The 27516-nt window shown below is 38.7% G+C and overlaps 1 pseudogene; it reads left to right on the top strand.

Annotated features, from left to right (window-relative positions):
* Positions 1-20838: 20838 nt before the first annotated feature.
* Positions 20839-20938, top strand: LOC113325585 (annotated as a pseudogene).
* The last annotated feature ends 6578 nt before the right edge of the window (positions 20939-27516 follow it).

The raw sequence follows: 27516 nt of genomic DNA on the forward strand, positions 1-27516 counted from the left end.
ACAAATAGTATTGTACAGGCCAACCAAGTACATAAATGAGTGCGGAGAAATGGTGGCCACAAACCAATATACCACAACACTCTCTTTCATAGTTCTTATAATGGTGTTCTCTCTTTAAAATTTTGGTGTTGCTCAACAGCCTTAAAAATGTTATATTTTTCACTAATACTTTGAAAATTCTAATCATTGATGATTAGGCTTTCAAATTTGAACTGAGTTTATGTTCGCGAAACTTTTGTTGTTTATGGGTAAATCGATGTGTATTTTTGATTAACCATAGAACCAAAATTATAGTATGAACTGCATGATTTATGTATTATTTTTTGACATATAATTTTATTTGGTCATGTGATTGATTAAAAAAAGATTGATCGTATAAGTTTACTATGTGTTTGAGTTTTGAAGAGGTAAAGTTCCGGGAAGATACTTTTGCAGGGAATATTCGAATAGACAGAGATGAGAGGTTAACAAAAAAAAATTTAAGATTTGGAGATGTTCTTAAGCTTCTTCAAAAAGATTTGTAGAGTTAAATTATTTTATTTGCTTAGATTTTATTCATGGTTCACTCAGAAATTCTGCAGTTAGTTGTTGTAAATAAGAAATTGTAGTAAAATATCATGAGATAATGGCAGTGGTGGTTTTGATGTTTAATTGCGTTTGGATTAGTTGATGAAGTTGTTTATTCTCTGGAGTCCTATCAAGAACAACAATCACTTGCATTTGAATCAGCTAATCAAGTTTCCCATTGAAAACAAAAGTTGCTTAATGCAGTACCATGGCTAAAGAAAGTACTAAAAAAAACTTTGCAAACTTATAATATGTCTATCTATTAATAAGGTTATTGAAAATGTCATGGGTAGCTCATTGTTATTGGTTTTACCTAAATACCACCCACACTTTACCTATGTACCACCCACGGTCTAAAAATACAGTAAGTGTCGACCTAATTTAGAGTGGGTAATGAAACTTCGTCTTCTCTAGCTACTACCGCCCTAAGACACTAACACTTCCATTATCACTGCCAGTTATAATAACCACAGTCACCACCGTCCCTCTTCATAATACTACATACAACCATTCATATACAGATCTTACTTACAAAGTTTCTAAATCATATTACACAAAATCGGTAAGGCCTAGGGTTTGTTCCTGTAATGGAATCAAATAAATTTCGTCATCAGAGATCAAAACTTAATTTGTCGCCATTGAAGACGGGACCTAATCGTTCAAAAATAAATTAAAATTAATGCATGAAGCATCGTTGTTTTATCGCTTGATTGAGTAAGTCGCGGATTAAGTGTCTTAAAATAGCAGCACGTCCAACCATCTTCGAATGATCGTTTGAAGGCCACATGGGTGAGCCATCATCTGGTCGATCACTCCCCGTGATAGAGTGGAAGACGGCGATCATTGAGGCACTTTATTGATTGCCTAATATTTAATCCAAGTCGTCCGACCAAGATGGCAAAGTTGGACGGACGAGATGATTTACGGCACATGTTTGCTGCCGTTGAAAGAATTTAGGGTTTTTAGAGGTGCGCTAACATCCCTCTTTTGCTTGATCGAATTCAAGCATTGGCGCTATTTTTGAGTGGGTCGATCGGGCATGCGTGGATATGGATCACTGGCGTGCATGCCTACACCTCCCGGTCCCACAAAGATTCGATCTAGGCCACTCAACTTGACCGGCAAAGATGAGTGGTTGTGATCGATTTGTGACATAAATACATTGTCGCAAAGAGTTTAAAAGTCGTATGGCATGCCACCTTTGGGGTGCACGTTTCGAGACGTCGGGCCCTAGTCTGCATAGGCCGGCAGGTCACATGCAAAGGTGAGCCCATGGTGATCACGTTGGCATCCTTGGGACCTCTTAAGTCTATATCTACACCGTCTGTTTAGGCTGGTGAAGATGGATGGTCACGATCAATTAACGACAGATGTGCATTGCCGCAAACCCTAATTAGGGTTTTGAAACAGCCACGCCCACACGACTTTGGCCAAGCGGTTTGGCACGCTGTGGGCCTCCTTTGGGGAGATCGATCATGTGGGACCAACGTTGGTCTAACGGTGAACGCATGTGCACCTTCCTGATGGTCCTAAATGTGATTTAAGCCATCCAAATAGGCTGACTAAGTTGTATGGTTGTGATTAATTTAAGACACTAGTGGAATTCCGCGATTTGAGCAAACGTTTCATTGCTCCATGGCCTCATCATGAAAAAACCGATCGGGTGCGGTAAAAATGGGCCCGCCAATGTGTTGTTAGCGCTTCCCTAATCATCCATGGGATGATCTAATCTGTCCAACCAGGATGGCGAAGTTGGACGATTGCAATAGTTTTAAGACTGCCCTGGAAAGCCTATGCTATTTTGAGCTTCTCCAAGCAGCGCGGATACTTTACTTTGGGATGGCGTTTGACGGCGTTGGAGAAGTGTGTGTGATGTTCGACCGACTGGGGCATTAGTGGGCCCGCCGGTGGTCATCACGGTGATCGCATATTCCAGCCAGGGTTTGGCTAGGCTGGTTAAATCATGCAGCCAACTTGTACGGCCGTGATCGTTTCTGAGACTGACATGGACAGTATAGATTTCCCTTAAGCATGCTCGATCGGGCTAACCAAAAGCGCGTTGATACGAGATTCTCTTTGTTAGAGAATGATATAGCCTATGTGGGTATTTCACGCATGTCTCAATATTGGCACGGAGATTCATGCTACTCTGTTGAGAGTGAACACTCAGTCGTCACGTCATGTCAAATGATGAGAGTTCGGATGAGAACATAGCACGGAAAATACTAGGCAAATCATACACTAATCAATAATGCTAATAAAATTCACAGAATATTTGGGATTGATGTTGCACGCACCATTCTGGGTGAATTTAGTGTATTTATTGAATTGCTTCAAATAAAGTGAAGAGGTTTTTTGTACTCATCACTTCTTAAACGGCTGTTCCCTTTGCAGGGTGACAACGCATAAAATACTGGTTTTACAATTTTAGCCGTGAACTAAAATCCACCATCAACAGGAACTTAAAGAGTTCTTTGGAAATATGGATTTGGATGTGAAAGGTTCTAAAAGTGATCTCTTTCATGATAATCCAAAAGTCACTTATGGTGAGCAAGACATTGTTCACCTCAACACAACTTGAGTGTGTTTTAAGTGCATCCTCACAAAGGAATTCCTTGTTATGTATACGGTGAGGGAAGCACGAAAATTGGGGTGCATTGATTATGTTTGGTAAGGCTGTAGAATTCAATTGGATTCATCTAAAAAGGTATGTATATAAACTTGAGCAAGATTTGTGCTTTTATTTGCTTAGAGAACTTATAATGATTCACGTACCTTTCTTATCGTTCTTTTCTACCTAACTTGATCTGTGTTTAAGGTTCTTAAATGTTTAGGCTTGAAAATAATAGTTTGGGATGTTTGGACTACATGGTACACATACCAGGTATGCATAACATCAATTAGAATCAAAATCCATGGGTTTAGTTATGCATACCCGTTTTCATACTGCTCCAGGATACGAATTGCAAACACGTATGCATACTTGACGTCGATATTCGGTAAATTTGTTTTGGCCGTAACTTCTTCGTCCGAACTCGGAAAGACCCTATTCTTTTTGCATTCTATTCCTCTTTGAATTATATTCAAAATGGTAATAAGAATTCCTAAATGTGAATGAGTTGAGGTTGGTCTTTGTCATGTATCTTGTTTTTGAGTGTTTTGCTCCGTTTCGTCGCACTTGTTCTACTGGACTTGGGCACTTAGATTCTTGGAGTAATTCTCTTCTAATCTCATTTGTATCTTTTACAAGAATGATGTTGGTTAATCACAAAAAAGGAAATTCAAGAATGGGCAGTAGTACGCATTGGTATGGGATTCTTGAATCTTCACAATCATCTTATGTGAACTATGATGCATGGTCTTTAATGACTTTGTATACTCTTCCTTGTTAAGAAAATATTTTTATACGCTTTTGGTGACCACTCTTGGTGTAAATCCGTGCAAAAAAGATTGATTCTACCTTCTAAGGACAAAGACTGATTTTTGCGGTATTAATCTTTATGGATTTATATATTGCAATTTGTTGTGGGATATGTATGTTTGCGTCCGTGAACTATGATTGTCCCGTACCTTGTCAAAAGTAAATTCTTTCGTAAATAGATATGCATGTATTGATAAAAGAATGAATATACTTTTGACAATTACAAAAGATAAGCCTATTATGTCAATTATTGATGGAAGATAGGTTAAAATCTTTTGTTTGCAAGGATTATGTCTATTGTATGTCATTGTGCGAATAGTGATGCAAAATTGAATGAATCCTTGTGTATTCTGCAGTATTGATCTTCCCTGATCCATATTTTATGTATTACTGTGAGGCTCCGTAAGTTATCTCATGTTGAGCACTATTGACTGAGTTGATTATTTTATGATTAACTTAGTTATTGCTCCATAGATTCACTTATGTCGAGCATTTTCGATTAAATTAATCATAGGTTCTCTTTTGGTTAATTTAATTGAGTTTATTTTTGGATTCAAATTCATATTCGTATGTGATTTGTTATGTCCAAAGAAATCCTTATTTTCTTTTGAAATTAAGGTCGCTCTTGTTGTTCTTTAGGGAATGACATTTAATGGGGGAGAGTTCTTTTGAACTTGTGCTTAATTGCCAAATCTTTGTGGGGAGTGCGACTGTGGAATATTATATGGGTTATCCTGTATATTTAAACTCCTTGATGAATGCATTTTGATTCGGATTTATGATTGCATCTTAATAAGATGATATATGCTTTCTTTTGGTCATGAAATGTCTCTTTTGGAAATTTCATTAGGATCCCGTTCTTGTACCTTTACCAATTTTATTGACAAAAAGGGGGAGAATTAATATGTAGTTCACACTACAAATACATATGGTTTTCGGATCATCATGTAAGGGGGAGTGACATATCACCATAGTATTGTTGTTAAAGTTGTGATACAATTGAACTTTGACGTTGTGTAATAATACTATGACACTGTATAACAATGATTGAGAACTCTTGTTTTCTCGTTGTTATAGCTACGGATTTTCAACAATGATGATGCTAAACTTACAACCTTTGGGATCATTGGAGTACTTGGAAGTGACGAAGATTTCGAGTAATGTTGAAGATTAGGCATGTGGAATAGGAGCTATAAAAGTTTATTTATATAATTTTTGTATTCCATATATATTGATAGTTTTGTCACTAAAATTGACAAAGGGGGAGACTGTTAGAGCATTGCTCGGTCGAACTCGCATGCGTTGCTATCTCAAGAATGTTTGTCAATGTTAGTGATCAAAACTATAAGTCTTGATTTCTAGTCTACTATAGCTAAGGTCTCGGACTAGGATAGAAAGTGTAGTTGAGCTCAAGAACTCCATGGAAATCATCATACAATACGAAGGACTACTCAAGGAACTGTTGGATCTTCATCGACTAAAAGGTATGTGGAGACTTGAACTTATCCATCACTCAAAAGTCTGTTTATCTCCTATCTTGAGACAAAAGTCGTTTTGCTATATAGACTTAGATTATACACATTTGGTATTTCGAGCCGAGTTTACCTCGCCTATCTATTTCTCGAAATATGTGTTGGTAAAGTTTTCACTTTAGTCAAGCTCATCTTTACCTAGTGACGAAAGTCATGTTATGTGACGGACCGGAAAATTACGCCTTTGGCGCGTTGCCCCGCAGGCCGTAACTCCCCAGGTGCGCCATGATGAAGCTACGTTCCGGGCCTTAGAGATAGGAAAATACACGTCCATTCGCCCTCGCAAGCATGCTCGTGGAGCATGATACATCTAACTTAGATTCCACACCGTTCCAACTCACCCTTGATCGGCAAAAGGTTTATTAAGAAAACAAAAACTTTCCTAAAAAGACAAGAACTGCCTTTTGAAGCCCTAAACGATGGAATTTGGCTATATTCTGGGGACCATGTGGATCCATAGATCGACATGTCTTGATCTTTGGGCCGTTTCCCATCAAAATGGAATCCTCTTGAGCTAAATTACGACACTCGAGTTTTTAGCCTCCAAATAGTCTATAGTTTGCTCTTTGTAGCTTGACAGAAAGTATAAGCATCCACTTGATGTCATGCAACTAAGCCTCATCAAGCTTGACCACAATCATCTCTTGCATCGAGATACCGAGCCTAGATGATATGAGGGGCCACTCTGCCGCAATCATCTCGCAATTAGATGATATGAGTGACAACGTGCTGGACCGGCAATGCTGCAACTCATTGCGGCTGCCTACGTACCCTTTCCTACTCTAATGGGATCAAGCACAGATCGTAGTTCATCCTCGAAAGAACAAAAGCTTAACCAATTCGTTTGCAAGGCCGTATCCTATCAAAAATGGTATAACCTGGTCCTTAGGCCATTCCGTCAAGATGCACAATGATTATGCATCATCGGGTCTGATACATGGCATAGTGATGCTTAAGCATCAAATGCCCTCTTCGCAAGGCTACGCAGCTATAAATGATCCTTATGCATCATTTATACTCTTCCGTCTAAGCTATGAAGCTTACTTGGTACATAGTCCGCATATGCACCTTCAACCAAGTACCCCTCCCTATATATGTCTTAATGGAATTTCTACAAGTATGTTTAGGGGAGCAAATTGACATGCTTGATTCACTATTCATCGCAATGATTGTGCTCATTCGCAATAATTGCGTTACTTCGCAAAGATTGTGTTCATTCGCAATGATTGTGTTACTTCGCAATGATTGTGTTCATTCGCAAAGATTGCGTACAATGATTGTGCAACACTCGTTCGGCCAGCCCTATCTCGCCTGATGGACAATGATTGTGTGATATTGGATCTAGGCCAATAACTTTCGTAATGCGTAATTATTACGATGCAAGCTCAAGGCCACCTACCCAACTGGCCTAATGCATCATGATGATGCAACGTTGACCCTTGGACAAATTCCAAACATAATGCGCCATTTTGGCGCGACATTGGCCTTTAGCCAATCTACCGCGTACCACGCAACAGAAGTATTAGATGAAGCTTCATCTCAGGTCATGGCGCATCTTTTAACATGCGCCATGCTAAAAACACAGGGTATTACATGTTATGTTTCAATCACTTTGAAAATTGCTCTGATGAAAAATGGTTTGTGAATAACAACTATATAACGTCCTCTGAGAATGTTTCAATGATTGAAATGAGAGTATAGACTATATAAGCATTTTTTTGGAAACACATATATGTATAATTCCTTATTGCTTGAACCGAAGTTTGCGAACTTTGTTGATCAAGTGAACCGGAAAAGTGCGTGGGCTAAGTCCGCGAACCCAGTCCGTGAACTTGAGTAGGTTATGTCTAAAAACGATGTTTAGTGAACTTATCTTTATAGACTAAGGAATGCAATTGCACACCGTGTCTATAGAGTTCATGAACCGATTCATGTGAATCAAATCATTTTTGCTTCAATTGTGTCTTGTGTAGTACATGAGATTTCCTTGCAATTTAAAAACTCTCTAACTAGTTCATTTGAGTCATTTGAACTAGTTATGGTGAAGAAAAATATGGTTGATATGAAAGTGATCATATGGCTAACTATTTGGTTAACTATTGTTGAACCAACTAATTTACAAGTTTGGGTACGGTTACACAAGCCCAGGAACGTGCATTTAGTTTGTGTATAAAAAGCTATGTTTTCGATCTAACGGTTGATAAATATTAGCTTGAATCTAATCAGGTTTTCATCTAACGGTGAATATTGAATGCTTTGTTACCAAGCTAACATTGATTGCAAACCCTGATTTGAAAGACTATATAAGGGAGAACTCTAGCAACTGGGAAAACTAATCCCCACATATTCTGTGTGATACTAGTTGTTCTAAGCTAGAGTCGATTCTACTTTAACTTTTGGTTTCTTCTTCTAAACCAAGTTAACGACTTAAAGACTTCATTGGGATTGTGAAGCCAGACCGATACTATTTTTCTTGTAGTTGTGTGATCTGATCTTGTTGTTTCTATCGTACGAGTACAACTGTAATAATTGGCTTGAGATTTCTATCTCCGATAGGAAAGATAAAAAGTAATCAAAAACATCTTCGTCTCATCGTTTGTGATTCCACAATATCTTTTTTTGCTGAGTCGATTAAGACTATTGTGAGGTGATTGATCATACTAGGATGTTCTTCGGGAATATAAGACTGGTTTATCAATTAGTTCTTGTTCACCTTGATTTATCAAAAGACGGAACAAAACTCATAGGTATATTCGTGGGAGACGGATTTATCTATTATCATAGACTTTTCTGTGTAATACAGATTCGTTTATTAAAGTTTTCGACTTTGGGTAGTAGCAACTCTTAGTTGTGGGTGAGATCAGATAAGGGAATCAAGTACGTAGTATCCCGCTGGGATCAGAGAGTAGGAGCATAACTGTACCTTGGATCAGTGTGAGATTGGTTTGGGTTCAACTACAGTCCATAATGAAATTAATTTGGAGTAGGCTAGTGTCTGTAGAGGATTAATACAGTATGTGTTCAATCTGGACTAAGTCCCGGGGTTTTTCGCATTTTTTGTTTCCTCGTTAACAAAATTATGGTGTCTGTGTTATTTCTTTTCCGCATTACATTTTGTTATATATTGAAATATCACAGGTTCTGCGTTGTTCAATCAATTAGAATATCCGACCTTTTCGTTGTTGATTTAAATTGATTGACACTTGGATATTGGTCTTTGGTACCATCCAAGTTATCTCTCTAGTATTTGATAAAGACTCACAGATTTCTATTTGCTTGAGTATATATCAAATCGAGAAATTGAGATATAAACTCTTTGATATACTTTTTATCTAGATTGAGTCTGACTGTCTAGTTGATTCTCTAGAAAGTATATTGGATTTTGTCCATATAGATTGTTAAGCGAAATATTGGGTGTGGTTGTTAGACCCCCGTTTTTTCAGTGTGCAGGTTTTTATTGAAGATTTAAGAAGATTTGAAGACAAAGAAGATATTGAAGATCTCACTTGGGTTTATAATCTTTGGTGTGCACAATACTTGTTGTGGTAAAAGAGGATCCAATTAATAATCGGTTTATCCTTGTGGTAGATTGGATTGATTAATTGAGTAGATCGGCATCAACACAATTCTTTGGATTAAGAGTGTTGTTGGCTCAATCTTAAACGATTACTTCGGTAATTGAACATAAGATAGATCTAAGGACCTGACGAAGGATTTTATGTTAAGATAAACGGAAGAGCCTTTGTCCGACTCATATCACTTGGTTGAATAGAATTGATACCAAACATATTTGTTGTTCCTTTGCTGTTTGGAATACAAACCAAAGGAATTGTTCCAAGTAGGTGACTTATTTATAAGTTGGAGGCGTGGGAATACAGACGGAACTAGGTGAACTACAGGTTTAGTTTCTTGGTCTCAACTATACGAAGTTAGGTGTAATTTTGTGTAGCGGCTTAATCCTGAGATTATTCAGTTCTGGACAAGGTCACGGGGTTTTCTGCATTTTCGTTTTCCTTGTTAACAAAATCTTACTGTGTCATTTACTTTATATTTCCGCATTATAATTGTTTTATTATAATTAAAGTAAATTACACAAACGTTAATTCCTATTTACTTGATAAGAAATCCTATTGTGTTTGGTTAAGTCTTAACCTTTGTATAAAGTAAACATACTTCGTTGTTGCATTGTCTCGATCTCGTATCCATAGACGATCACACGAACTGTGAACCGATTAGTTGTACTGTCTCGAATCAGTCCATAGACAATCACTTTCATAGAAAGGACTTGTAGTTAGGAAAAGTTTTAGCTTGTGGTATATTTGGGTACCCTCGCCTTTTCAATTGGTATCAGAGCAGGCAAACACGAAAAGATCTAACAATCTGTGTTTGGTGCGATCCAACCTATAAGAATTGAATCTAATGTATGATTAAGTTAACGTTATGCAAGAGTATGAATACTCAAAAGTTGAAGATGTTACTACTTCGTTGACTCATGATCCAGGAGTTACAAAAACATCTATGTCTTTCTCTGATGAAAGAGAAGATGCTGATAAAGAGTTGATAAAACTCCTAAATCCTATACAATCTTTGTCTTCTAAAGTACCCAATTTAAAGACAGATTCAAATCTTCTTAAACAGGAGATCATAGAAAAATACATTCAACTGAATTGTCTAGCCAAAGAGAAAATGGATCTCACTGTCAAACTAGAAGCTCTTGGTAAATCTCTTACAGATAAAGAAACACGTCCTATGATTCTGACTAATGATGCTGTTGTGATTTCTTCTGATGAGGAAACTAAAAGTTCGTGCTCGACTTTTACAGATTGTGATAAAACCGGTTTAATCACATCTGAAACATATCAAGATGATGATAGTTTGCCTAACTACATCAAGTTAGAAGAGGATGAGAAACCAGCTTCTAGATTTACTGACGGTCAAACGAAATATTGTCCAAAGGAAACTTTGATCCGATTCCGTGGTGATTGTAAGGAATACAATTTTCAGTCACTTGACAGGAAACTTATACTTCTTCAATATACGGTGGTAAAATTTTTGAAGGAAGTTTCTTGTCTTAAAAAACTGAAAGATCATTCCTCAGTAGAAAGACAAATTGTACCACATCCCGATAATATTAACTCAAAGGAGTCAGAGGAAAGAGTTGATAATCGCTTCTACAAAAAGGTTCCTCCGCACACATATCGGAACAGTTCTGGATTTGATAAGGAACGACTTCAGAAGGAAGGGAAAGAGAGAATCTCTGCCAAAAGAAACAATCAGTAATTTCCGATAGTTGTTTCAGATGATGACACTAATGTGAATAATAAGGAAGTCCTTAGAATGAGAAAATCTTATGAAAATCTCATTGAAAGAATTAAGAGAGATTTATCTATCTCTGAGAATTCTCACATTAGTACGTTTTCTCCACATGATCATATCTCTCTAGTTAGAAAAGATCATCTTCTTGGGAGAAAATATTTTGGTAGGAAATTCCCGAAGAGAAACATGAACTATGTTTCTGATATTCACTATAAGCTTGAAAAAGCTTACTACGATGCAACTTAGTTGTATCAAAATTGTGCACTCTCATCCTTTTTCGTGCTCACAAACTTGGATGGGAAAGGCACAATAAAACGGGAGCACATTTGTTTTGTGTAGATTGTTTATCAGAAAAAATTTATGTGATACTACATGGATAGATGTGAATCCATGGTTGTATGAAAAATGTTCATGTTTAACATGATTCTCCAAAAAGAAGTTTTATTTAGAATTTTCGAATTTTAATAAACCTTCTAACTTGAGAAATTCGGACTAAGGAAACGAAATATATTCTTTTTTATTTTTTGGTTTTCCAGAGGTCTTTTGGTCCGAAAGTTGTCTCTTTTAAAAGAGAAACTTTCTATGGTCTGTATTCAGAAACCCTGATTAATCCTTTATATTTATTTAATCATAACCGAACATGCCTCCAATAACTCGCATTTTATCGAAGGTTAATAAGGAGGAAGCTCAAAAGGTTAAGGATTGTCAAGGAATCAATACAGAGAGGAAGAAAAAGGGCATATCAAATATCATGTCTGATTATGATTCTGATAGTTCTGTTGGATAACAAGATGAGTCATGTTTGTTGTCCTACAACCTACAAGATCCAACCAAAACCAAGTGGATACGTTCTGATAGTATGATTGACTACATCCAGGGTTTTGAGGAACTAAGGACCAATCTCATTATAACGGTTCGAAATCAAGATTGGCTCAAAGAAAATATTGAGGAAACAAAAGTTGATATAGTTGATATGAAGATCAAGTTGAAAGACTTGAGAAAAGTGGTTGCGGACAAGTCTCTTGAGACATGCATTAAGAGTTTGAACACTGAAGAGACCTCAGTGAACAACCAGAACATCACTAGAGATTAAGTTATTTGCTGTATTACTTAATCTAGAATAATAGACATAAATTTTTGATTTATTTCATTGATTGTATTGGTCTATTATGAATAAAACTATTATGAATAAAATTATTTGATTGGTAATTTTTCTTGTGATAGTTTTTAGTTTACATAGCCTGTGCTTGAATTCTTTTATCTTATTGCTATGTATGTTTATGGGATGTTTGATTTCGGTTTTACTACCTTAATATTCGATCTCATATATTGTGAACCCTTGTGGTTCGGGTGACTTTTTGATTTAGCAGGATTAAGTTCTAGCCCATGTTGGTAGGCTTTATCAAAGAATCATGAGGAGTTCTGGTAGAAACAATATATGAATAAGTCACAATATGTTGAATCGTTTTTGGTTTAGCATAAAAGCATATGTGTTTCGACGGTTCTCAACTTTTACTTGCAATTGTTAAAACTGATTTTCAACCTTTCTCTAGTCAAGGTTGGTTGTTGTTATTCTTTTGTTTTTGCATAAGGATGACAACATGATGATATTTTGATATCAATTCTCCCTGGACGAAGATGCAAACATATTGGAGAAGTGGATGCGAAATTTGAGGTAACAATCTTGTTACTTAATTTTTTTCATGTTTAAGAAAAGCCTGAGCTAATATCATATATATTTATTGCTTTTTCTTAACAAAATTTCGGTACAATTGATGTTTAATCCATGACGTGTGTGTGATGTGTGTGATTCAATTGGTTCCTGTTAAGAAAAACTATTCTTATCTTGCTTTATTGTGTGGTATCAATTGTTTAGGCTTACAAAATTTCGGTACAATTGATGTTGTGTGTGATTCAATTGGTTCCGGTTAAGAAAAACTATTGTTATCTTGCGTTTGTATGGTATCAATTGTTTAGGCTTACAAAATTTCGGTGCAATTGCGGTGCTTTTAATGTCTATGTTGTCTCAATTGCTTCATGTTGAGGTGAATAATTATGCAAGTTGATTTATGTTAGCGTTTGAGGGTGAAAACAGTTTTTACTGATTTTAGTAATTTCGGTTGTGTGTGTGAGAAACGAGTCTAAACCCTAAACAATGTACTGCAAGGGAGTACTTTGATTCGAGAGATAAATCTGTACAAATCCGGCCTAAACCAAGAAATGGCCGTTCCATACTTGCTTCCGTCACAAAGTGGAGGAGAAGGGTTGGTCTTGGGGAGGGAAGCGAAGAGAGTGTTGATGTGTTTTGTAGATAGTGGTAAATGTGGTTCGATTCTCAGACTTGCGAAGGATATTAATTAGACTTCAATTCTAATATTAAAATAGAAAACTCACTAAAAATTATAGCAAACTCAATCAAACTTGATATCAATATTAAAAGAACACTGAGGCTAAGATTCCACTATTTTCCAAGTTTAAAGTGATTTAATCTAATCTTTGTATTCATGCAATTTTCTCGTTCAATTTGATTCTTACTATTGTAACAAGTAGATTTTCAAAAGAAATAATTGTAAATACCAAGTATGAAGCATCAAAAGTCTTAAACTAAGCATACTCCATCAAAATAGATCACAATTACTCAAATAAAAATCATATTCGATATTAGTTCAAGGCAAATAATCATAATAAAATTGCAATAAATAGATAAAAGTGATTATACCACTTCTTGTTGGAAAAATAGATTCCTCTAGCGCCTCAGCAATGGGGTTTAGCTCCTTATATTAACCATGTTCTCAAAATATGTTTTTATAGCTCAAAAGTGTACAAGGAGGTGAAAAAGTGATAACACAGCCGATTCGCAACAGTGCGAAGATGTTGCAGAATCTCTGTTACAAAGAGGAAACAGTAGCTAAAGACCTAATACAATTACTGTTGATAAACGATAGATGGGTTATGTCGTTGAATAGCGATAGTGTTCTGCAACAGATACTTGTGCGTCAATGTTCTTCGTGTTCTTCCTCTTCAGCAGCAGCAGCAGAATATTGTATTTTTCCTGGAACTCGATCTCTGGAGCTCTCTATTCTCCTCTAAACTTCTCCTAAGTTTTCGTACCGACCCCCAACTACTCTATGATCCTCTCCTGACTCCCACAACTCCTTTTTATATACCACAGGTCAAAAATCCAGCGAGTTAATCCTCTCTTTTTTCACATAAAGTTACATACTTTCCTTATTTCTCTCCTCTACGCGTCCTCCGAGTTTCCCAAACTCTTCCAAACTTGATATATATGAATCAAGCAGAATATCTTCTCCCATTCCCCACGTAGTTTCCATATTTGATAATCCAGAAAACCCGTAAATACCAACTTCTTGTTTTATCGAAACCCATAATAATCCTCTATTTATTTGAATCTAAACCACATAGCAGCCCATATACCTTTCCTGTTTTATTTCAACATACTACTACCAATCCGTATCCATGAAAGAAACCGTGAAAATCTCGTCCAAGTAAATCCAGAAAAGTCCGCAACTTGTTTTCTCCCCTGTTTTATCGTACATGACCATAACTTCCTTCTTTTTCGAACTGAAATCCTTCACCTATCCCGTGTTGCCCTAACAGGACTAAAGCAAACGAAATCGGAGATTGAGTCTCCTTAAAAACACTTCCAAAATCCGATCAAACTTCCATGCAAGTGATAACTTGTTTTCCCGCCAAATTCTTTGTTCGAAAGTGAAGAAGAAATGCCCCTAACCAGAATATGGTGCCATTAGCCGTGGGGTGCAAATAGTAGATCTGGGGTGCATATAGTGAGGGGTTACCCTTTATCAACTGAGTGCCCATTATCCAAAATGGGGATCCGAATAGCAATTGTCCTCCGGGTGCTTTTATCAACTTTTCGAGCCAAATTTCTCCGCACAAGTGTATTTCTTTACAAACACCTACAAAGACATAAAATAACCAAATAAGCACAAAATCGAGCACTAACAATATATACAATTGGGATCAAAATAGACACATAAATGCGTCTATCAAATACCCCCAAACTTATTATTTGCTAGTCCTCGAGCAAATCAAATGAAATAAAATCCTAACTCACTGTCGCAGGCATCGTCGATTGCATTTAGCGTATGCAATAAGCCTTTAAACCCCTAAGTGTCTCTAGTGGCAGAGTGTTGTCTCCGGAGGGCTTACCAGAGGTATACCCACAAAACCTTTATACTCCAGACCCTATCTATCTACACAGAACCTTGGAAGGCACTAAAGAATCTCCTTGGTTGGCATACTTATTGATACAGGAGGAAGTACCCTGATGCGAAATTCCAATTGCTGTACACGAGTTCGCACTCAAGCATACTAAAATTCATATAAAGTGACAGAGCTCTACTCAGATAGTCGCATCCAAACTCAGAATCAAACAAATCACATGGATAGATTAAGAAGATGGATATAGAAAAACATAGATGTTTTTGATGTTGACTAAGGTGAACGGTGTTTCTCATATCTGTCTGAAGGCCACTGCCATAACTAACCTATCCTAATGGACTGAGATATCAGTCTGACTAATATCAACACACTGGCATATACAAGGGTACCAGTGGTCGATAATCCTAACTCTAGGTCAACACAACTGGCATATACAAGGGTTCCAGTGGTCGACTTTATTGAATTTATTCCAGTTGGTCTGATGGTCTGGTCTCAATTTCTCTTTTTTTTTTATTTTTTTATGGCTATCTCAATCACTCTATTTCACCCTAGCAATGGTAACAACTTGAATCGTGAGCCCCACCTAATCACTTAGAGAAACATATTTTAAAAATAAAAAAATAAAAGTGAAAAGGACTCAATGAGACATGGCGAAACTACCATGTTATTTTTAACACCTGAGCTCTGTGCTTTCATGAATAGACTCTTTAGATGTTTCCATCTAATCAGATTGGTCCCTCAACTCCTACAACCAAAATGCTTCCATCCACTTAGATTGGGTAGTGCCATCCTTAATAAGGATAAATTTCTAGGCTCTGGAGTTTATTTATTGCAACGAAAAGGTAACAGAAAGTTCTACCCTACCCCCAAACTTAAATCTAACATTGTCCTCAATGTTTATAATTAAAGAACAATACCAAAAATATAAGTAACATGAGGAAATAGTAAAGAGAGAAGTCGGAAAGATAGTACCTGGGTGAAGTGTAACCAAAAACCTACAAAAATAATATACAACATACAAAATCGCCTCGATGGTCAATCAAGGTAAACAGGGTCCTCCAGAGGGACCTCCTCAACATCACCTGTAGGAAAAGGCTCTATAAAGGGCTTCAATCGCTGACCGTTAACCTTCGAAGAACTACTACCATCTGGTGTCTCAATCTCAACAGCGCCATGAGAAAAAATAGTACGGACCACAAAAGGACCGGTCCATCGAGAGCGCAACTTCCCGGGGAATAGATGCAACCGAGTGTCATATAGAAGAACTTTTTGACCTGGAGAAAATGACTTTCGTAAAATATTCCTATCATGCACAAGTTTCATTTTGTTCTTATACTACTTAGCACTATCGTATGCATCTCTACGAATCTCGTCCAACTCATTGAGATGGAGATTTCTTTGAGCTCCTTCCTTGTCAAGTAAAAAGTTTAAGTTCTTAATAGCCCAATAGGCGCGATGCTCTAACTCAACATGCATGTGACATTCCTTGCCAAACACTAAACGATAAGGTGACATTCCAATGGGTATCTTAAACGCAGTACGGTAAGCCCATAAGGCATCAGTAAGCCTCGACGACCAGTCTTTCCTATTTGGATTAACTTTTTTCTCTAGAATACGTTTAATTTCCCTATTGAAAACCTCTACCTGACCACTAGTCTGAGGGTGATATGGGGTTGCTACTTTATGGATAATACCGTATTGTTTCATTAAAAGAGCAAACAGTCTATTACAAAAGTGTGAACCTCCATCACTAATTATAGCTCGCGGCGTGCCAAAACGTGTAAGTATATTCTCTTTCAAAAACTGGACTACGACCCTGTGGTCGTTCGTTTTACACGGAACCGCCTCAACCCAGTTAGACACATAGTCTACAGCGACAAGTATGTAAAGATAGCCAAACGAAATAGGAAATGGACCCATAAAATCAATTCCCCACACATCAAAGACCTCAATCACTAAAATAGGGTTCAAAGGCATCAAATTTCTACGGGAAATGGTTCCTAACTTCTGGCAACGCTCACAAGAAACACAATGACTATGGGAATCTTTAAACGACGAAGGCCAGTAAAATTCACACTGCAAAATCTTAGCAGCAGTCTTCTTAGCACTAAAATGACCCCCACATGCATGTTCATGACAAAAGAAGATAATACTAGACTGGTCACTCTCAGATACACATCTCCTAATAATCTGGTCCGGACAATAGTTAAACAGATAAGGATCGTTCCAAAAGAAATGCTTCACCTCGGCTAAAAACCTAGAACGATCTTGCTTACCCCAATGTTGAGGCATTCGACCATTAACAAGATAATTCACTATATTTGCATACCAAGGTGATTGGGAAACAGAGAACAATTGTTCATCAGGAAAACTGTCCCTTATATGAAGGGAATTATTAGGGGAACTAACAACTAGCCTAGACAAGTGGTCTGCTACTACATTCTCTGCACCCTTTTTGTCTCTAATGTCGGACAAAATTCTTGTAACAAAAGGATCCCTATAATCACTAGGTTTGGTATCCTTCTTAGACAAAAGGTATTTCAAAGCAGCATGATCAGTATAGATTACGATCTTAGAACCTAATAAATAGGATCTAAACTTATCCAAGGCAAACGATGGCTAGCAATTCCTTCTCGGTAGTTGTATAGTTCATCTGGGCATCATTCAGAGTTTTGCTAGCATAGTAAATCACATGGAGTAATTTGTTTTCTCGCTGACCTAGCACAACGCCTATAGCATAATCTGAAGCATCACACATAATTTCAAAGGGTAGGTTCCAGTTAGGTGCCTGGACTATCGGGCAGTAGTGAGTAAAGTTTTAAGCTTATCAAAAGCCTTTAAGCAAGCATCATCAAAGACAAACTTAACATCTTTTGCAAGCAAATTGCAAAGAGGTCTAGAAATCAAGCTAAAATCCTTAATGAATCGACGGTAAAAACCTGCATGCCCTAAGAATGACCTAATATCTTTTACGTTTTTGGGACCTGTAGAGTCTTAATAAGGTCAATTTTGGCTTTGTCTACCTCTATACTCCTTTGAAGAAACGATGTGCCCTAAGACAATTCCTGATTCAACCATGAAATGGCATTTTTCCCAATTAAGCACTAAATTCTTTTCCTTACACCTAGTCAACACTAATGTCAAATGATGCAAGCACTCATCAAAAGATGAACCAAATACTGAAAAATCATCCATAAAGACCTCTAAAAACCGTTCTACCATATCAGAAAATATGCTCATCATACAACGCTGAAAAGTCGCAGGGGCATTACATAACCCGAAAGGCATGCGTCTATACGCAAAGGTACCAAAGGGACAGGTAAAAGTGGTTTTTCTTGGTCTTCTGGGGCAATAACGATCTGATTATAACCGGAGTAGCCATCTAAGAAGCAATAGTGACTATGTCCAGCTAATCGCTCTAGCATTTGGTCGATAAAAGGAGGAAAGTGATCCTTCCTTGTGACCTTGTTCAATTTCCTATAGTCAATACACACACGCCATCCCGTGGTCACTCGGGTTGGGATTAATTCATTATTATCATTCTGGACTACAGTGATACCTGATTTCTTGGGGACAACCTGAACAGGGCTGACCCACTTACTGTCTGAAATTGGGTAAATAATACCCGCATCTAACAACTTAAGCACCTCTTTTCGAACTACCTCTTTCATGTTAGGGTTCAGTCGACGTTGCATCTCCCTAGAAGGTTTGGAGTCTTCCTCTAAATGAATCTGATGCATACACACAGTAGGACTTATACCCTTAATGTCTGCTATAGTCCACCCTAAAGCTTCCTTATTGTCTTGAAGTACTTTACTAGCCTACTTTCCTGATCACTATCCAAATCGGAAGCTACAATCACAGGTAAAGTCTCAGATGGGCCTAAAAACACATACTTTAGAGTATCGGGTAGTGGTTTAAGGTCCAACTTTGGGGGCTCTTCTAAAGAAGGAATTAGGGTAGTCTCAGAAACTGGTAACGGTTCGAACCTAGCTTTCCATCTATCAGTGTCTAACACAGGGGTAGAATCTAATAGAGCATTCACTTGTTCAATAGTGCTATCGTCATCAAAATCTAAACCAAAATGGGATAGACAACTTTCTAATGGGTCTTCAAATAAAATGTTTGGTAATGACTTCTGAACTAAGGCTTCTATCATGTTCACCTCTTCAACACATGTGTCATCTAGCTCATAGGTAGCTTACTGACATTAAAAATGTTCATCTCTATAGTCATATTACCAAAAGATAAATTCATCATCACACCATTTCGACAGTTAATGATCGCATTCGTGTAGCTAAAAGGGCGACCTAAAATCACAGGTATCTGGTTCTCTGGGTCAGGGACAGGTTGAGTATCTAGGACCACGAAATCCACTGGATAGATAAACTTGTCGACCTCAATAAGGACATCCTCAATAACACCTCGAGGAATTTTAACAGACCTATCAGCTAACTGCAGTGTTATCTGAGTAGGTTTCATTTCACCAAGTCCTAGCTGTAAGTACACATGGTACGGAAGTAGGTTCACACTGGCTCCTAAGTCAAGTAAAGCTTTTTCTACCCGGTGTTTACCTATTGTACAAGCAATGGTAGGGGAACCTGGGTCTTTGTACTTTGGAGTTGTAGTGTTTTGAATAATTGAACTTACGTGACTAGCTAAAAAGGCTTTCTTATGGACGCTAAGTTTTCGCTTTCGCGTACACATATCCTTAAGGAACTTGGCATAAGCAGGAATTTGCCTAATTGCATCTAATAAAGGAAGGTTTATGGTAACTTGCTTAAAAACCTCCAATATGTCATTAAAGTTCGATTCCTTCTTTGTTGGTACTAATAGCTGAGGAAATGGGGCTCTAGGCACAGAATCAGACCTCTCAGGAACTGAGTTGGCATCATCAGAAATTTTATCAGTTTCCTTAGCTAGTGGTCCTGAGGGGTGAACTACAGTATGTTCACTATCGGGCATGGTTACCTGATTGTCTACTATTCTACCACTCCTAAGGGTTCTAATAGCATTCAATTGATTCGATGGTTTTGTACCTACTTCATGAACTCCTCTAGGATTGGGATTAGTCTGACTAAGGAACCTACCATTATCTCTCTCACTTAAGGTCTTAGCTATTTGGCCGACTTGAAGTTCTAACTTAGCAAGGCTCTGAGCATTAGTTTGAAAATTCTGCTTGGTTTCCTGTTGAAAACTAACATGGCTTTGTGCTAACATTTCCTGAGTTTTTGCTAACATCTTAATAGATTCCTCTAAGCTAGTCGTTTTATTTTCTGGGCCTGATGTATTCTTAGTGTAGCCAAAACCTGGGGGAGCATTAGAATTATTAGACTGACCTTGACTCTGGCCCTTAGACCATGAAAAGTTCGGACGGTTTCTCCAACCAGGATTATAGGTTTCTGAACATGGGTCAAACTTCTGACGATTATCAAACCTGTGTTATTATATAGAGCATTGGCTTGCTCTTCATTATTCTGACCTTCCCAAAAAGGCTCCAATCTACCACTAGTGTTACCCACTTCTAAAGCTTCTGACCTTTTCGATATAGCAACAATTTTGGCATCTGATTCATAGCCTCCTTCTACCCTATTAACGTTTCCTCTGCCGAGAAGAATTATTTTCTGAATTCCCCTACTACTTTCCCATTGTTGGGTCTTTTCGGCGACTTCATGCAAATATGCCATCGCGTCATCAACTGTTTGGTTCTCAAATCCACCAGCACACATAGATTATACTGTGGCTGTGGTGGGATAATCTAAACCCTCATAAAGGATCTGAACTAACCTAACCTTCTCTAAACCATGATGAGGACATTGCGCTAATAAATCATTGAACCTTTCCAAATACCTATACAAAGTTTCTCCCTCCTGTTGAGAAAACGTGCAGATTTGCGTCCTAATAAACGATGTTTTGTGCCTAAGGAAAAACTTGTTGAAAAAGGAAGATGTAAGTTGTTCATACGTTTCGATTGACCCGGAAGCCAAACTATATAGCCACGATTTAGCTTTATCTTTCAGGGAAAAGGGGAATAACCTAATTTTCAAAGCATCATCATCTAGGTTTCTAATCCTGAGGGTACTACAAATTTCCTCAAAGTCCCTAACATGGAAATAGGGGTTTTCATTTTCTTTCCCTAAAAAGATTGGGAGCAGCTGTAAGGTCCCAGGTTTAAGTTCATAAGTTGCTTCCGTCTCAGCTAACCCGATACATGAGGGGCGAGTAGTCCTAATTGGATTCAACAAAGCTTTCAAAGTTGACATTTCTGGTGCTATCGGAGCAACGGGGATTCTCTCCTCAGTCAAAGGACGTTCAAAAACAGACTCTTCAAAAGTCGGACTCTCTAGATTAAGGTAATCGAGACGCTTAGAACTACTAGGTTTCTCTTTAACAAATCTACCTAATGCGTCTCTTTTACGTTCAGGCATACAATAGAATTTTCTAAATTGGAAGGGTAAGCAAACACAGATCAAGGCCGACTCAACCAAATCAAACCTATTGATTTCTAGCAAACAAAAAGCATGATGGCTCCACTTAGATTGTTTCTAGACCAGCTTCTAATCCTTCGAACGGGAATTCGTTACAATTTAAGCAAACCCCTCTGGAATCAATCCGAGTTAACGTAAGTTGAATAGAGGCGAGGGAAGCTCGGTGGAGCTTTGATACCCAAGGCCTCACCGGTATTACAAGGCGGCGCAGTCACGCGTTCAACTTACAGAAACCGTCAAGAACTTCGAAGTATGCTTAAAAGAGTAACCAATATTTTCCGAATGACTTTCCTGTTAAGCTCGTCACCCTATCGGTCTCGTTCTAGTAGGCTTAGGTTCGCGTAGGTTACGTGTTCCTAAAGAGGGCAAGAAGAGAACGGTGATGAAATCCGAACCCTTATCTTGTATGGCCAGACCTTGCCCTTTACTAGAAAAATAAATGTCTGTATTCAGTCCTCAACATATATGCATACGAATGAGTCCAATAACTCGCTGACAAGGGATTCGCGAGTGTTTAGAATCTTACCTCCCATTCCATAAGGGGGATGAATCGGTTGTAGTCGACTCGGGCCACTGACTCCGATGTCAAGTGTACGAACCCAAGGTGCAGAGACAATATCGTAATTGTCCACCTTCTCTGCAAACAGTTTATATTTAAAGTACCCTTCCGTAGGGTAATAAAAAAAATAATGTCCAAAAGTCCAAAAGTCCAAATGAAAAGAAAAATTACAAAAATAATAAACCCTAATACAGTTTTTTTTTCTAAAAGAAAATAAACAAACCCTAAACTAAAATTGTCTAAAATAAAATTGTTTTCTTTTCTGTTCTTTTTTCTTTAATCTTTAGCTCCAAGTCTTTATGATATCACCAAACTCTTTGGCTCAATTTTCTTTATGATCCATAACCTGTAGACACAAGATAAATACCCAAAAACATAAAAAAGAACAAAAAAATAACAAAAAAAATAAATAAAGTAAATCTAAAACCCTAAAAACAAGTCCGCGTCGGCGGCGCCAAAAATTGATGTGATTCGTTTCTCGGACTTGTTGAGACTGATTTCAGATTTAAAAATAGAAAACAATAAAAATAAAGAAAATATATTCACAAGATTGTCACAAATATCGAGAGATTATTGAGACTCGGGATTCCACCAATTCTCATATTCATGTGGTTCAACTATTGATTCTAGACAATTATAGCTTATAAGGTAACAAATATTGACTCTTTCTTTGCCAAAAGTAGATTTTATAAAGTTTTAGATGTAAATCATAAGCATGATGCATCAAAAGTTCTTAAACTAAGCATACGCCATCAGACAAAATCACAAATAATCAAGAAAAATTATAAAACAATTAATAATTGTGCAAAAGTCATAAAAGAATTAAATATAAATATCACATGCGTAAAGAATGGCTTCCTCCGTCGTCCCAGTGTGGGGGCTTAGCTCCTCATATTATTCACGTGCTCAAAATAAGTGTTCATAGCTCAAATAGGTGAAAAACAAGAGAAAACTAATAACTCAGGCAGTTTGCAACGTTGTATAGGCGTTAATGTGGTTCGATTCTCAGACTTGATGTGTTTCGATTCTCATACTTGCGAAGGATATTAATTAGACTTAAATTCTAATATTAAAATAGAAAACTCACTAAAAATTATAGCAAACTCAATCAAAGGTTATATCAATATTAAAAGAACACTGAGGCTAAGATTCCACTATTTTCCAAGTTTAAAGTGATTTAATCCAATCTTTGTATTCATGCAATTTTCTCGTTCAATTTGATTCTTACTATTGCAATAAGTAGATTTTCAAAAGCAATAATTGTAAATACCAAGTATGAAGCATCAAAAGTCTTAAACTAAGCATACTCCATCAAAATAGATCACAATTACTCAAATAAAAATCATATTCGATATTAGTTCAAGGAAAATAATCATAATAAAATTGCAATAAATAGATAAAAGAGATTATACCACTTCTTGTTGGAAAAATAGCTTCCTCTAGCGCCTCAGCAATGGGGTTTAGCTCCTCATATTAACCATGTTCTCAAAATATGTTTTTATAGCTCAAAAGTGTACAAGGAGGTGAAAAAGTGATAACACAGCCGATTCGCAACAGTGTGAAGGTGTTGCAGAATCTCTGTTACAAAGAGGAAACAGTAGCTAAAGACCTAATGCAATTACTGTTGATAAACGATAGATGGGTTCTGTGCAAGTGACAACTTGTTTTCCCGCCAAATTCTTTGTTCGAAAGTGAAGAAGAAATGCCCCCTATCCAGAATAGGGTGTCATTAGCCGTGGGGTGCAAATAGTAGATCTGGGGTGCATATAATGAGGGGTTACCCCTTATCAACTGAGTGCCCATTATCCAAAATGGGGATCCGAATAGCAATTGTCCTCCGGGTGCTTTTATCAACTTTTCGAGCCAAATTTCTCCGCACAAGTGTATTTCTCCAAAAACACCTACAAAGACATAAAATAACCAAATAAGCACAAAATCGAGCACTAACAATATATACAATTGGGATCAAAATAGACACATAAATGCGTCTATCAAGTGTTGAGACCAGAATAGTTGATTGTGGAAGAGTAGTTGTTTGACGACTTTTATCAGAAAGTGGAAAGCTAACAGATGTGAAAGCTAACAGATAATTTCTGAGTATTGTATGCTCCTGACCAAAACTTGTGTTTGGTGGAAATAGGTGAGACCTATTTATACAAGTCGCAACGAAACGTACCCTGGTCTCGTTAGAAGTGGAAACGGTTGATTAAATGGAAGAAAATGGGAACGGGTAACGCATGGAATTGATGTTTCCATAATGAAGGAAACGTTTCATCATTACTTCTTATATTTACTAACTGCCTCACCCTTATGACACTTTCCTGTAACGGGCATCGTGTACGCCGCACGCTGTAAACCGCCATACCAATACCCTGATGAGCATCCCCCAGTTTATGACATGTTTTGATGTCTCAAGTGTTTTCGTGGAAAACGTGTAGCATGTTGCTACGTGTGGCGTGGCCAAAGGAATTGGTGTTTGTATCCAAGTTGTTGCCGTGAACAAAGATAGGCATCGTAGCCAGGTTGGTGCCATGATTAGAGAGTTAGCATCGCAGCCAAGTTGGTGTCGTGACCAAGAGTTAGCATCGCAGCCAAGACATTGCCACGATTCGTTTGGTGGCAGGATTGTACGGATGAGATCTGCATCTCAGGGAAGGGTAGCCGTAGATTGTTGCAACCCTTCGTTTGGCAACCAGCGGCATGGTTTTAGCGCTTGCATGCTCTTGACGCGGCCAAATTAGGGTTTTGGCGTCGTGCCCAAGAATTGGCGTCGTGGCCAAGAGATTGCCATAAATCGTTTGGTGGCAAGTTTGTATGGCTGAGATTCGTATCTCAGGAGGAAGGATGGTCGTTGATTGTTGCAACCCTTCGTTTGCAGCCAGTGGCATGGTTTAGGCGCGGCCGAGCTAGGATTTTGGGTTGTTTAGGTGCGGCCAAAACTAGGGTTTTGGCATAGTTTAGGTGCGTCCAAAATTAGTTCTTGGCATTGGGCATCAGGTGGCCATGCGTTTGATGGCAAGCTTGTACGGTTGAGATTTGCATCGAAGGAGGAAGGGTGGTCGTTGATTGTTGCAACCCTTCGTTTGGCAGCAGGTGGCATGTGGTAGGGACGGCACGGCTTTGGCATGTTTTAGGCGCGACCAAAATTAGGGTTTTGGCATAAACCGTGATGTTTAGCCTTGGGCCGGGAGTTGCCATGCGTTAGGTGGAGAACTTGTACGTCTGAGATCTGCATCTCAGATGGAAGGGTAGTCGTTGATTATTGCAACCCTTCGTTTGGCATCCAGCGGCATGGTGGTAGGGCCGCATGGCTTTGGCATGTTTTTAGGCGCGGCCAAAATTTGGGTTTTGGCATAAACCGTGATGTTTGGCCTTGAGCCGGAAGTTTCCATGCGTTAGGTGGCGAACTTGTATGGATGAGATCCGAATCTCAGATGGAAGGGTACCCGTTGATTGTTGCAACCCTTCGTTTGGCAGCCAGCGGCATGGTAGTAGGGCCGCATGGCTTTGGCATGTTTTAGGCGCGGCCAAAATTAGGATTTTGGCATAAACCGTGATGTTTGGCCTTGGGCCGGAAGTTTCCATGCGTTAGGTGGCGAACTTGTACGGCTGAAATCTGCATCTCAGATGGAAGGGTAGCCGTTGATTGTTGCAACCCTTCCTTTGGCAGCCAACGGCATGATGGTAGGGACGCATGGCTTTGGCATGTTTTAGGCGGGGCAAAAATTAGGGTTTTGGCATAAACGGTGATGTCTGGACTTGGATCGGAAGTTGTCATGCGTTAGGTGGCGAACTTGTACGGCTGAGATCTGCATCTCAGATGGAAGGGTAGCCGTTGATTGTTGCAACCCTTTGTTTGGCAGCCAGTGGTATGGTGGTAGGGCCGCATGGCTTTGGCACAGTGGTGCGGCTGACACGGTTGGCATGCCTTGGCACGGACATGTGGATGGCATGGCATGCCTTTGGCACAGTGGTAAGGCTGGCATGGTTGGCATGCCTTGGCGCGAAGATGGGGCTGGCATGGCATTCCTTTGGCACTGTGGTGCGGCTGGCATGGTTGGCATGCCTTGACGCGGAGATGTGGCTGGCATGATATGCCAATGGCACCGTGGTGTGGCTGGCATGGTTGGCATGCCTTGGCGCGGAGATGTGGCTGGCATGGTATTCCATTGGCACCGTGGTGCGGCTGGCATGGTTGGCATGCCTTGGCGCGGAGATATGGCTGACATAGACCTGGAAGTTAGGGGCAAAACCCGCGGGTCAACCCTAACCCGACCCGCCTAAACCAGGCCCTAACCCGGCTTGGTTGTTAGTAGGTCCGAGCTAGGGTTGTGCTTTTAAGGACCCGCGGGTCAAACGGGTTGACCCGCCTAACCCGTCAGATCCCTCGTTCTGTGTATGCTTACAACTTATTTCCCTGTATCACTTGGAATCATCAATACTACCATGTCTTATACGGGACAATCTTCAACAACAATCAACAATTGATAGTTTATACATTCAAAAGAACCAGATCAGAATAATTATTTAACACTCATACAAATAAAAAAACCCTAATTTTATGTATATAGTATATAGTGAACTGAAACAATTTAACAATCCATGGTCTTTTTTCACCAATTACTTCGTAGTCTTCGGATATTATGAATAGTTGAATACCCATGTCAAAAAATGAATAGAAAGATCAAATTTTAAAGATTAATAAGCAATGAATTTGATTTACCAAAAGAAAAAATACAAATTAATCTTGGCATAAGAATTGGATACTTGAGGGACAAAGATGCAACATGAATCGATATTTTAATCAAAAGGAAATTAATCAATCTTCTCATACTGAAATTTGATAGATGAAGAGGATAGAGACCTTCATGGCGGTGATGATAAAAGAAGAGATCTGAAACGAAGACTCTCTGTAGTCTGTTCGCATTTTCATTTATAAAGGTTGGTATTAATGAGTACTTAATAATAGGCTGTCCAAGCAACCGTATTTGCACAACAGCACATGCAGTCTGGTGGTACTGTTGCTGGGTTATAAGCTGAAGGTGCGAGGATCGATTCTCCCCGACCCCTATACTTTTTGGAACTAAATTTTCCCACGAATTCAACTCCAACTATCCCAGCCGAGCTGACCCGCCAACCCGCAGAGTTAACCCGTCTAGGGTTAGGGTTGGCATATATTAACCCGTGGAGTAAACGATCCGGGCTAGGGTTAAGCACTCTCAACCCGCAACCCGCCTAACCCGCCACGGGTTGGCTCTAACCCAATCCGTTTCCAGCTCTAGGCTGGCATGGTATGTCATTGGCACTGTGGTGCGGCTGGCATGGTTGGCATGCCTTGGCGCGGAGATGTGGCTGGCATGGTATGCCATTGACACTGTGGTGCAGTTGACATGGTCGGCATGCCTTTGGCGCGGAGATGTGGCTGGCATG

The sequence above is a fragment of the Papaver somniferum genome, chromosome 11 (genome assembly GCF_003573695.1).
Source record: "Papaver somniferum cultivar HN1 chromosome 11, ASM357369v1, whole genome shotgun sequence".
Classification (NCBI taxonomy): domain Eukaryota; kingdom Viridiplantae; phylum Streptophyta; class Magnoliopsida; order Ranunculales; family Papaveraceae; genus Papaver; species Papaver somniferum.